The sequence below is a fragment of the Saccopteryx leptura genome, chromosome 5 (genome assembly GCF_036850995.1).
Source record: "Saccopteryx leptura isolate mSacLep1 chromosome 5, mSacLep1_pri_phased_curated, whole genome shotgun sequence".
Classification (NCBI taxonomy): Eukaryota; Metazoa; Chordata; class Mammalia; order Chiroptera; family Emballonuridae; genus Saccopteryx; species Saccopteryx leptura.
The window spans coordinates 192,137,427-192,151,195 of NC_089507.1; positions in this window are offsets into that span (position 1 = coordinate 192,137,427).

A 13,769-nucleotide genomic window follows, 5' to 3' on the forward strand; every position below is an offset into this window, starting at 1 on the left:
AGTTCTCTCCTATCAGAACACCCTCAGTTTTCCAGCATGCATAATGATAAGTGCAACTATATATTTTCTTTCTTTTATGAGAAATAAGTGAGATAGAATTGATCAGATTCCCTGGAGTTATAGGGTACCAACTTGTTGCAGCACTAAAAGGAATGGGTGCCCTTCTGTGTGAGGTGGCATGTGCTAGCCATCTCAACATTAATAAAAAATAAATTTTGATTACCCATGCTAGCTTAAAGATAAAGTTATCCTCCTGTTCGCTATAAGGACAAAAGAAATCACTGAATCCATTGTCATATGAAGAGGCAAGGAATGGAATGGAATGACATGTGTAAAATAAGTGTAAAGCGGTTACTTACAAAACATTGTCTTACTTTCTGTGATTCTATGGTGTTTGATGTATATTCAACCTGTCAGAGCATAACCTCCCAGACACACACACACACACCATTTTATAGATGAAGTGTGTGAGTTTGGCATTTTCAATGACTTAGTTTTTTATTATAAATAAATGTTCACTTCACAGCTATATTTTTCAACATTTTTTCCTTTACACTCACCCATGAAGAAAATGTTATATAAACTTCAGTCTCACAAAACTGGTACCTGAACCCTGGGCAGGGCAAAAAGAATGAGGGGGTAGGAGGAAAGGATGCAGGACAAAGAAAAACAGAAATAGAAAGAAGAACAGTTCCACAAGAACAAGAGTCTGTCTTGATGGGACCAACTAAATAGAATGTGCCTCACCTCTGAGTCTCTCTCGTGAGAGATGAGCAGACAACGGTATCACCTCTGAGTGTCTCTCATGGCGGATGAGCAGACAACGGCCTCAACCTCTGAGTCTCTCTCATGGGGGATGACTAGACAACGGCCTCACCTCTGAGTCTCTCTTGTGGGGAATGAGCAGACAACGGCCTCACCTCTGAGTCTCTCTCGTAGGGGATGAGCAGACAACGGTCTCACCTCTGAGTGTCTCTCATGGGGGATGAGCAGACAACGGTCTCACCTCTGAGTCTCTCTCGTGGCGGATGAGCAGACAACGGTTTCACCCTGAGTCTCTCTCATGGCAGATGAGCAGACAACGGTCTCACCTCTGAGTCTCTCTCGTGGGGGATGAGCAGACAACGGTCTCACCTCTGAGTCTCTCTCGCGGGGGATGAGCAGACAACGGTCTCACCTCTGAGTGTTTCTCATGGCGGATGAGCAGACAATGGTCTCACCTCTGAGTCTCTCTCTTGGGGGATGAGCAGACAACGGTCTCACCTCTGAGCCTCTCTCATGGCAGATGAGCAGACAACGGTCTCACCTCTGAGTCTCTCTCGTGGGGGATGAGCAAACAACGGTCTCACCTCTGAGCCTCTCTCATGGCGGATGAGCAGACAACGGCCTCACCTCTGAGTCTCTCTCGTGGCGGATGAGCAGACAACGGTCTCACCTCTGAGTCTCTCTCGTGGGGGATGAGCAGACAACGGCCTCACCTCTGAGTCTCTCTCGTGGGGGATGAGCAGACAACGGCCTCACCTCTGAGTCTCTCTCGTGGGGGATGAGCAGACAACGGCCTCACCTCTGAGTCTCTCTCGTGGCAGATGAGCAGACAACGGCCTCACCTCTGAGTCTCTCTCGTGAGAGATGAGCAGACAACAGCCTCACCTCTGAGTCTCTCTCGTGGGGGATGAGCAGCAATGGTCGCACCTCTGAGTCTCTCTCGTGGGGGATGAGCAGACAACAGTCTCACCTCTGAGTCTCTCTCGTGGGGGATGAGCAGACAATGGCCTCACCTCTGAGTCTCTCTCGTGGGGGAGGAGCAGACAATGGCCTCACCTCTGAGTCTCTCTCTTGGGGGATGAGCAGACAACGGTCTCACCTCTGAGTCTCTCTCGTGGGGGATGAGCAGACAACGGCCTCACCTCTGAGTCTCTCTCGTGGGGGATGAGCAGACAACGGTCTCACTTCTGAGTCTCTCTCATGAGGAATGAGCAGACATCGGCCTCACCTCTGAACCTGTCTCGTGGGGGATGAGCAGACAACGGTCTCACCTCTGAGTCTCTCTCGTGGGGGATGAGCAGACAACGGTCTCACCTCTGAACCTCTCTCGTGGGGGATGAGCAGACAACGGCCTCACCTCTGAACCTCTCTCGTGGGGAATGAGCAGACACCTCTGAGTCTCTCTCGTGTGGGATGAGCAGACAACGACCTCACCTCTGAATCTCTCTCGTGGGGGATGAGCAGACAACGGCCTCACCTCTGAGTCTCTCTCGTGTGGGATGAGCAGACAACGGCCTCACCTCTGAGTCTCTCTCGTGGGGGATGAGCAGACAACGGCCTCACCTCTGAGTCTCTCTCGTGGCGGATGAGCAGACAACGGCCTCACCTCTGAGTCTCTCTCGTGGGGGATGAGCAGACAACGGCCTCACCTCTGAGTCTCTCTCGTGGGGGATGAGCAGACAATGGCCTCACCTCTGAGTTTCTCTCGTGGGGGATGAGCAGACAACGGCCTCACCTCTGAGTCTCTCTCGTGGGGGATGAGCAGACAACGGTCTCACTTCTGAGTCTCTCTCATGGGGAATGAGCAGACATCGGCCTCACCTCTGAACCTGTCTCGTGGGGGATGAGCAGACAACGGTCTCACCTCTGAGTCTCTCTCGTGGGGGATGAGCAGACAACGGCCTCACCTCTGAACCTCTCTCGTGGGGGATGAGCAGACAACGGCCTCACCTCTGAACCTCTCTCGTGGGGAATGAGCAGACACCTCTGAGTCTCTCTCGTGGGGGATGAGCAGACAACGACCTCACCTCTGAATCTCTCTCGTGGGGGATGAGCAGACAACGGCCTCACCTCTGAGTCTCTCTCGTGGCGGATGAGCAGACAACGGCCTCACCTCTGAGTCTCTCTCGTGGCGGATGAGCAGACAACGGCCTCACCTCTGAGTCTCTCTCGTGGCGGATGAGCAGACAACGGCCTCACCTCTGAGTCTCTCTCGTGGGGGATGAGCAAACAACGGCCTCATCTCTGAGTCTCTCTCGTGGGGGATGAGCAGACAATGGCCTCACCTCTGAGTCTCTCTCTTGGGGGATGAGCAGACAATGGCCTCACCTCTGAGTCTCTCTCGTGGGGGATGAGCAGACAATGGCCTCACCTCTGAGTCTCTCTCGTGGGGGATGAGCAGACAACGACCTCACCTCTGAATCTCTCTCGTGGGGGATGAGCAGACAATGGTCTCACCTCTGAGTCTCTCTCGTTGGGGATGAGCAGACAACGGCCTCACCTCTGAGTCTCTCTCGTGGGGGATGAGCAGACCTTGGCCTCACCTCTGAGTCTCTCTCGTGGGGTTGAGCAGACAATGGTCTCACCTCTGAGTCTCTCTCGTGGGGGATGAGCAGACAACGGCCTCACCTCTGAGTCTCTCTCTTGGGGGATGAGCAGGCAACGGTCATTTACCTTTTGCTTCTGTCTTTCTTTTTTCATCCGATTTTCCCTTCAAGGAAAAGCAGGGAACTCTGTCTGTGAGTTCCTTTTGCCAGTTCTTGCCTGGGTACGTAAGGCCATCAAATAGCATCCATTTGGTTTGTCCCACAGGCTGGATCGTCCAATCATTATGATACTTCAGGTATTTTTTTTTTATTTTTTTATTTTTTTCAGTGAGAGAATGGGAGATAGAGAGACAGACTCTTGCTCATCCCCTGACTGAAATCCACCCAGCAACCTTTGTCTGGAGCTGATGCTCTGCTCATCTGGTGCCAATACTCGCAACTGAGCTATTTTTAGTGTCTGAATTGGAGGCTCCATGGAGCCAGCCTTAGCACCCGGACCTACGTGCTTAAATTAATCAAGCCATGGCTGTGGAAGGGAAAGAGAAAGGGAGAAAAGAAAGAGGATAAGGGGGAGAGGGGGAGATTAGATGGTTGCCTCTCCTGTGTGCCCTGACCAGGAATCAAACTCTGGACTTCCATATGCCAGGTCAGTGCTCTACCACTGAGCCAACTGGCCAGAGCCGAGGCTTTTTTTATTATTATTATTGAATTTCTTACAGTGAAAACCTTCAAATGCTACTCTAACTAAGTTAGAAAATATTCCCATTGCTAGGCAGGAGTCAGTAGGATGTCAAGGTGTCCCAGGGGGAGAGCTGCAGCAGCACATAGGAGATGAATGAAGCTGGTAAACTAGCAAGCAAGTCTTCTAAACTGTGGTTCTATAGAATATCAGGAAAACACGTGGTGGCATTATCATGCCGCAGTCCCCGCTGGCTTTGGAAGTGTCAACCTAGCTCTTATATCTATTCTGGAGAATGATTTATTTACTGTCATTTTTATTTTAAAATTATGAAATGTTCCCTCCTGATTTTCCTTGTGCTCTTTAAGATATTATTACTGGTGGGGAAAACAGGACGTAGTTACATAATAAAAGGGTGCACTACCCACCCTGTTCTACTCCTACCAGGCAGAACTGGGTATTTGAAAATACATGCATATTAAGAGGACCCTTGCCCAAATCGTAGTGGCTTCACCTTGTCACTTAACTCAAATTTCTCAACTAATTATGAAAAGAGAGAGAGAAAGAGAGAGAGAGAGAGAGAGAGAGAGAGAGAAGATACATCTTGATTCTACAAAGTGGCCATTAGCCTGAAAATATTGGTGAAGATTCATTGAGTGACTTGTTGATACTCCATGAGAATATATGATAAAATGACATCTTTCCCTGAATTTGCGGCTCTAGGACTTTACCATAAGAAAAAGGCAAATCTTCAGCTCAACGCTACAGCATGCAAAGCATTAACAACACACGGCGCTGAGTTGAAGGAAGATTGCAAGTGTAAGATTTTCAGATAAGAGCTACACAGGGTCAAGAATTACAGAAGGAGAAAAGAATAATCATTCCTTCGGCCTGAAGCCAGATTCCAAAGCAGTTGCCACATGGAGTTCTGAACCCACTCAGCAAAACGCAGCGTCGCTCTGGAGTTCACTGCCTACGAAAGGAATGTCCCAGCGCGACGAGGGGAAGGACAGAGAGGCCTCCTCGGGGAGTTCTTATTCCAGGCCTGTGGTTTCTCTGGGAAGGACAGTTTCATGCTTCATTATCTTCCTTAGTCATGGCTTGCTTCATTGCAAGAAACAGACACCCATTCCAACAAGGCAAAGCGCTGGAGTAATATTCAGCAAAGAGAATGAATGGACTGTGGCTGGACCCAACTGTGGGGTGAATTCCACAAGCATAATGTTAAGCACAAGACTCCGGGGACAGAATCGCTTGTTCTTTAGGATTCCGTGTATATAAGAATGCAGAACTAATCTGCAGTGTGACAACTAACTGTGGGGAGGCCATTGCATCTGCCCGAGTGACTTAGAGAAGAGTGGGAGCCATAGATGGGAGCAGGTGTAAGGTTCTGGCAGTTCTCAAAACAAGGTCATGAGCCCCGAAGGCAATGGAAGAGCTGTCCTCTGTACCTCAGGCTTCCTGCCTGAGCCGAGGAAGAGGGAGGTGGCAGGTCTGCCTGATGACCTGGGCTGAAGAGCCTTTTACCAGCACCAGCCCCGGCCACTCCTTTCCTCTCTCCTCATTTGCTATCAAGTCATGAGCTCTGCAGGAGCTGTTGTCCTACAGGCCACAGACGCAGCTTCCTGCAGTGACGGAGTGGGGACCCTCAGCAAAACTCACAATCCAGTTAGAGGAGACAGAACTCTGAGAAAGCCACCAAAAGAAGCATAGCTCCTCTCGAGTAAGAAACAGCATCAGCCTGACCAATGGTGGTGCAGTGGATAGAGCGTCGATCGGAGACACTGAGGTCCCGATTTGAAATCCTGAAGTCACCCACAAGAGCATAGACTCATCAGCTTGAGCGCGGGGTCTCTGGCTTGAATGCGAGATCATCGTCATGATCCCAAGGTCATTGGCTTGAGCCCAAGGTCGCTGGCTTGAGCAAGGGGTCACTGGCTCGGCTTGAGTCTCTTCATCAAAGCACATCTGAGAAGCAATCAATGAACAACTGAAATGAAACAACTACGAATTAATGCTTCTCATCTCTCACCTTCCTCTCTCTTTCTCTTCTTGTCTCACTCTTAAAAAAAAAAAAAAAGAAAAGAAAAAGAAGTTGAATCAGTCTGGGAAAGATCTCCCATATTAAAGGAAGCAGAATACACCTATTTGAAGAGAAATAGCTATAGATAAGAATGTATCAAGAACCTAGCAAGAATGTTAGTAATTCATAAACAACTAGTAAGCTTTCACAGTAAACACAAACCACTTACATGGCCATAGCTACTCTTCATACATGGCTTAGCTCTAGGAAAGAAGCAAAAAAAAAAAAAAAAAGACTCCCTGAAGGTGAACAATAGGAAAGATAAAGGGACCGTGGAAGGAGAGGTGGGAGGCAGGGAAGATCCGCCAGCTGTTGAGGTACCTCAGTGGACCAGCACTGACTCAAAGTGAAAGGTATACCAAAACTTTATATCAGTCTTCGCAATCGATTGCAGGCACTCATTGTTCACAGTCAACATTTGCACCAATGTGCCTCCCATATATAATAGTATGGTCACAAATACATAGTTATAATTGGGTGGGGAGTGGCGGGCCAGAGGTAGGCGTTGGAGGGTAAAGTTTACAATGAAAATGCCGATCAACGCTCCAGACTCCAGACATTCGGCACTTGCATGTCTTTTTAAACCACTAGCAGAAAGAGACTGGCATGTTAAGAATGGACTCATCAGGATCAGAGTTGGGTCGGTAAAAATTTGGGGGCAGACAGCAGGAATCTCAGAGCTATCAGAAAGTGTAAAGTTTAGGAATGAATATTCCAACTAGGATGCTGGGTCATTTCCTTGTTTGCTCTTAAATGCTTTCCCTGACCTTCTTCTGTAAACTTCATTTCCTGGACTCTCTTGTCAACTGGCTCCTGGCTTAGTTTAGCCAATGACAGGCACTGGAAGATGGGAGCGGAGGAGGGAGGGGAAGCTATGGTGCTTCTCTCCTCTCTGCTTCTGCCAGGAGCTCAGGCAGTGGCTGTTTCTCCTCCTCGGTTCCTGCTCCTACCGGGAAAACTCTGCCACCAATTAACTCCTGTGGGTGGCTCTGGTTCTTGGACTCTGATCACTCCAATTCTTCTCTTTATCCTTCTGATTCTACTAGGAGTAGTAGCAACGTAAGCTGTTGTCTCATTGGCCTTTGTTTGGCTTTTCAGTTCTTCCAACCCCATTGTTAACTACTTCCGCACACTGAATTCCTTCTACTGGAATCCCTGCACGGCCTCGGTGTGCACGACTGACCCATGATTGATACAACCAGACACCCTTCTTCTGCTAGATAATGTGTGATTATCAGGCTGGCCCCCACAGGGGGCTAAAGGAGAATGGTTTAGAATTGCACAATAACTGCTTGAGTATTTCTAAAGGAAATTATGTAGTATCAGGAGAGGCATCAAGGATCACTCTGAAAAAGTGACAGAAGAGCTAGTGAGAGGACCAACAGACTCTTGGTCCTGCTGCCCACACTGAGATGACACCCAATGACAAGCACATTGTGCTGAACAGCAGTGGGTCCCAAAGCACATGATTTCGTAAGGAGTGCAAAGGCAGGCGGTATAGGGGAGAAGTAAACTGAACTGTGACTTGAAACACTGTAGGCAAATGTGAGAATAAGAAGGGAAACACAGAAGGATTACAGACAGTTTAGGGGGCTTATTTCTTAAAGTGGCCACAGGGGAAGGCTGAGAATTTGAAGGCACTGTTACGAAGCTTTCCCCGGATGTGTAACTTCCTTGTATGGCTGCCACTGCAGCCATCGCAGATGACAGTCAGAGGACCTCCCAGCCGGATTACAATTCCTCCATTATAGGAATGAAGAGTCTAAAATTCAGGCCCAATAACCCTTTTATTTGGGGCCAGTCTCGGGCTGTCCGGAGGGTCTTAGGCCTGTTCTCCCACAGATCCATTCTTCATACTTCCCTTGATTGCTCTCTATCTTGGAAGGAGCGGGTTGATCCCATCGAGCTGGATTTCCCAGTATCCCACATCAGCTGGCCTCCAATGGGCTTAGTTGGAGAGAGGAAGAAAAAAATCAGACTGTGTATCCCTCTCCTTCTCAGCCTGGGGCGGCATGCTGGCCAAGGGCTGCACCTTCCTGGTGCGTCCAGCTCTTTCTGCATAGCCCACTGTGATTCTGTCTTCCGCCATCTGATTCAAGTCCTTGAGTGCCAGAAAAACCACCTCTTCCTTCTATCCTTCTGGAGTCCAGGCGGTGGAGATTTCCAGTTTTCACTGATGTGGAGGTTGCCTCATTGTGTCTCCTTTGGCTATTTCTGCTTCCATCACTGTAACTGACCCCTTGCACTGTACTTGTCCTCTTTGCAATTCCCGAGCGGCTTCCAATCTCTAGGTAGACCCTGACTGATATCCGAATCCTATTCACATGCTGCACAGGCCAGAGAGAATTGTGACAAAGTGATACTAGGCAACTACAGCTCTTGATGCCGGATCCACAAAGCCAAGTTCATACATTTCCTGAGGTCAGCTGCATGCCTGCTATTCCTCCTTCAGTCCTCCAAACCAGATAGCATTACAACAAGTTGTTCAAGAAATTTCGTGGGTTAGTGTTTTCTTTCTTTCTATATCTGAGAATTGCAAATAGTTGCCTTGAAATCTTTCATGACTTCTCCTCTATTTTATGAGTAAAGGCATGGTGAAACTTCAAGGCTCAGAACACTCTGGCAGCTCTTGGTTTGCATGGCCCGGCAGGTCAAATTTTAAATTACTATGCATTGACTTTTAATTTAAATTAATTTAAACTTTTAAAAATTAATTTTTAAAATCAATATATAGTAAGATTAACTTTTTTCTTTTGCTATAGAGTTCCATGAATTGTGATATATATTATTGTGTATGTGTATATATATATAAATATATGTATGATTATTATATATGATTATAACCGCCACCACAACTAGAACTCAGAAAAATTGCCCTCATCTCCCCAAAATTGTAATGCTATCCTTTTGTAATCATACTCTCTACCTACTCCTAATTTCTGGAAGCCACTAATCTGTTCTTTTATCTCCATAGTTTTCTCTTTTTAATAATTTCATATAACTAAAGTCATCCAACATCTGTTCTTTTGAGACTGGCTTCTCTTATCAGAGGAATGCCTTTGAGAGACATCCACAGTGCTGCATGTATCCTAGTTTGCTCCTTTTCATTCCTGAGTAGTATTCCACTGTAAGGAGGCACCATTGCTTATTTATCTATTCACCTGCTGAAAGATATTTGGGTTGCTCATAACTTGTGGCAATTGTGAATAAAAGCTACCATAAATATTCACACAGAGATTTTTGTGTGAATATCAATTTTCATTTCTTTGGGGTAAATACTGAAGAGTAGGCTTGCTGGGTCATGTAATGTATATATGTTTAATAGAAAAGAAACTATTAAACTATTTTCTAGAGTTGCTGTACCATTTTGCATTATCACCAGCAATCTATGAGTACAGCTATTTCAGTTGTCCCATATGTTTGTCAGTACCAGATATTGTCATTATCTTTTAAATTAATAAGTATTTAGTGGTATCTTATTGTATCTTTACTTTTCATTTTCCTAATGGCTAATAGAGTTGAACATCTTTTCATGTGCTTATTTTCTGTCCCTATATCCTTTTTGGTATAGAGTCTATTCAATTTTTTGTCCATTTTTTTAATGCCATGCTTGTTTTACTACCATTGAGGTTTGAGAGTTTTTTCTATATTCTAGATACAAGTTCTTTGACTGATATATGATCAGCACATATTTTCTCAACCTATGGCATACACACACACACACACATACACACACACACACACACACACAGTAACGGTGTCTCTTAAAGTAAAAATGTTTTGATTTCGATAAAATAAATATTTTTTCTTTTGTGAATTGTGATTTTGGTCTCATGTTTAAAAATTCTTTGCCTAACTGCCTACTTTGCTCCAGGGTCACAAGAATTTTCTCTTATGTTTTCTTCTAAAAGTTTATAGTTGACCAAGATAAAAGAGTTTGACAAAAATGATCAAAAGCAAAAAAAAAAAAAAAATGATCAAAAGCATTCTGTGAGAGTCAGTTGACTATATGGAATCTCTAGTAAAGATTATTCTATATTTCAATGATTTTAACTTGTGTACTACATATCTTTTATCAGTAAAAGGAACTGGCTATTAACCACATACCTGCACTGCCCTGAGACCACAGCTGGAAGGTACACACTGGTCACTTTCATCATGCATTTGGAATTTGACACATCTGGATTCTAGTTCTATGGGTACCAATTACTAGTCAACTTCATGTAAGTTACTTAAACTTTCCCGACCTCAGTTTAAATACCTGTAGACCAGGTAGATGGGCATAACACTGACTCTGAACGGTTGTTTTACAAATTTAATTGCCTAAGTTGTGTGCTTAACACAGTGCACACAATAAACTTTCAACAAATGATAATGATTACACAGTGCCCTATGTTTCCAAACTTAATGTTCATAATGATTACACTGGATTATTTCAGAAAGATTCTGTTTTTCTCAATATATTTTATTTTAAAAGACAAAAAAATAAGTAATACATTTTAGATGGATTTTCATCCAAAGTGATTTAAATTAAAAAAAATTTTTAACTGCTTAGGCACTTTAAACAGGTGGTATATGTAAGCTGCCTAGAAATCCCCTTGGCAAAAAATCACAAGTTATTTCTATAAAGCTTTATGGCTCCCCGAGTGTGTTCTATCACACAAACCTCATCAGGTCTCCACCACCAGAAGGTCCCTGCTGACCATAAGCATTTCTGCAGCTGCTGCTTGATCCAGCCAGGAGCTCTTTTTGTTTTTATGGCAAACTAGGAACGCTTTTCCTTGTCTTTTAAAATCAATTAGAGCTGCCTTAGGACTTTCTGACCTCCAGGGAAGCGGACCAGCCCACGAGGCAGTCTCAGGAACTCCTCTGCGGTCCTTATTAACTTGTAACCAGTAAGCCGGTTGCTTTTCCTGTTTGCCAATTGCCTTCAAACAGAAAATGTCCCCTCCCATCAGTCACCCTCAGTGCCTCACTCTAAAGTGGGAGCGAGATAACAGGAAGTAAGGGAAACTGGTTTGTGCTATGGTCAACAGTACAGGGGTTAATGTGTCACTAAAGGAAGGTTCAGAAAGAACATCTAGGATAACACAGTCCCTCCCCATGGGTTAGAACAGTCCTAGTGCTTTTGTGCTAGTTATTCTCATGCAGAAATACTTCCCTAAAGTCTTGTTAAACAAATGCACACATATAGGGATTTACGTTTGTATTTGCATATATTTGTGTATGTATTTACAGCCACACTCATCCATAGACATAATATATGAGTCTGTATTAAAAAAAAAAAATTAATGACTAGTTTCTTTTGTATCAAGGCCAAATGGATTCTCTATTTGATGGGTGTGCTTAATAGAGTATATATTTAAAGAATTGCTTTGCCCTTGGCAATAAAGACTTAGCCGCAGTGTACTTCACTTTTTCTTATACCAATTATCTGAGAAGAAATTAGATAATTCACTCAATACTGTGTATAACTCTCTAGATGTGATATAGTCAACTTACTATTATGTGTAATAAATAGGATGTGGATTAGGAATAAAATAGTGCTTCTATTTGACTTTGGAATACATTATGTGAATAATTTCCTTGGCAGTAAATTGTCCTTTGTACAGACATCTTCCTCTGGTTATGTAGTTTGTCATTGTCAACACCCAAAACTGAACATCAATAACCAGAAATGACCCAAACAGTACATGATAGAGTTAGACCCATATCACTGTGGCAGTTTAGTTTTTATAAAGACAGCCTAGAATTGCATTAGCTCTTTAGATAACTGAATTATAAAATAATTGAATGTGCAGACAACTGAAACTTTCATGGTCAGCCATTGAAGCAAGTATCTTACCATTATTCACAGAGCTAAGAGCTTGGTATTACTGTTGTATTTTTTATCTATTTAAACTGAATTTAGTTTTGTTAGTTTAAGCCTAATCCACTAGCCTAATGAAATCTTTTGAACCTCCACCCTATCAGTATTACATATGTCTCTCAATTTTGTGCTTTAAAAGATGTTTGTGTTTTAAAAAATGTTCATTTTTGTTGTCAACTCAGAATCAACCTCTTTTTGTGTGTGTGTGTAACACAAATCTCAAAAAATTTTTTGAAAACCATTCTCTATATTTTATCCAGGTAGTTTGGGTGGAGCTGACCTAATCCCCTGGCTCCATTGGTGGGTATCTGATTTGGCCTGGCTAATCAGAATATTCCATCACACTAGCCATTGTTACTGAGTTAGAATTAGATACATGACTAAAACAGGCCAGGAGAGTCATTGTAGGGCTTCTGCTGGGAATTACTCTCTTTTAAAGTTGTTAATGTGATAGACTATAAGAATGGAGTCATGAGAGGGTCATCTTCAAAAAAAATTTTTTATTGATTGATTTTAGAGAAAGAGAACGAGAAACATCGTTTTGTTGTTCCACCTTTTTATGCATTCATTGGTTGATTCTTGTATATTCATTAACCAGGGATCAAACCTGGAACTTTGCTGCATTGGAACAATGCTCTAACCAATGAAGCTACCTGACCAGGGCCATGGGGGTCATCTTTAACATCATATGGAGAAGCTTACATTACATGAAGCCAATAGAGAGGAGGCAGAGCCAAGAAATGGTAAGAAAAAAAAACAGTATTTGTTGTGCAGAAGTTTTTTAGTTTGATATAGTCCCATTCATTTATTTTTACCTGTACTTTCCTGGACTTTGGGGTGAAATTCATAAAATGTTCTCTATGGCCCAGGTCTGTCAGTTCAGTACCTATGTTTTATTTTCTATAATTTATTGTTTTAGATCTTACATATAAGGACAAATTGTAGTCAGATTTCATTCTTTGCATGTGGCTTTCTAATTTTCCCAGCACCATTTATTAAACAGGCTTTCTTTTCTCCATTTTATATTTGTATCAAAAATTATTTGCCCATATATATGTGGTTTTATTTCTGGGCTCTTCATTCTGTTCCATTGGTCCATGAGTCTGGTTTCCTGCCAATACCATACTGTTTTGATCATCATGGCTCTTTAGTATAAACTGAAATCAGGTAGTGTGATACCTACGGCTTCATTTTTTTTCCTCAGGATTGCTTTGGCTATTTGGAATCTTTGGTGTGTTCCTATAAGCCAATGTCACCCCATTAAACTTGATTTATAAATTAAAAATATATATATATTTGTATCAAATCAATCAAGTTTGATAATCCAAGCTAGGTTTGTAGGCTGGCTCACTCTTGAAATTTTCTGATTGAGTTTTTGTCACTTGCGACCAAATGAGCCTTTGATACTTTTTTCCCCCACTCAAATGCCTCATTATCATGTCAAACTAGAAAAGAGTACAGCATTCTCTGTCAAGAGCTCCATCTTTGTTGAGGTTCAATTCAATGTTGGTTTTCATACTACTCGACCAGCTCCGGGTATCTCATCTCCCAGCTTCCACTTTCTCATCCTGTTCCAAGGATATCGTAAGATTCTCACAAGGACCTTAGTGAATGAACCAACTACATGATATCTACTTGTCCAAAGACACTGTTAAAAAATGACAGAGGCAAGCAGGTCATGAATCCAATCCAACTATAAGGACAACTGCCAACTTTTAGTAGTTTGGAATCCTGTTTTCTTTCAATAAAGCATACTGATTTCCTTTTAGAGAGTGAACTATTACACTCTGTGCCTATAGCCTTGGCAGACAGGCAAACCTCACTTCC